Raw genomic sequence first — 201 nt, 5'->3', positions numbered from 1 at the left:
CGGAGGGGACGGTGCCTCTCCGACCCTGGCGGGCCGGGCTCCTCCCGCGAAGGCCGCGGACGAGGCGGCCCGGCAACCCGCTGACGCGGCTAGTTCCCTCGCGTGCGCACGCAAGCACACGCTTCCCGACTCCACGCGGCCACAGAGGCCGGCTGGGGCTCCCCCGCCCCCGAGGCCGGCCCCTGGCTGCCAGATCCCGGG

This window comes from Melanerpes formicivorus, unplaced genomic scaffold, assembly GCF_026170545.1.
Source record: "Melanerpes formicivorus ecotype bairdi unplaced genomic scaffold, bMelFor1.0.p_v2 SCAF_184, whole genome shotgun sequence".
Taxonomy (NCBI): domain Eukaryota; kingdom Metazoa; phylum Chordata; class Aves; order Piciformes; family Picidae; genus Melanerpes; species Melanerpes formicivorus.
Note: the sequence above shows the minus strand (reverse complement) of the source record.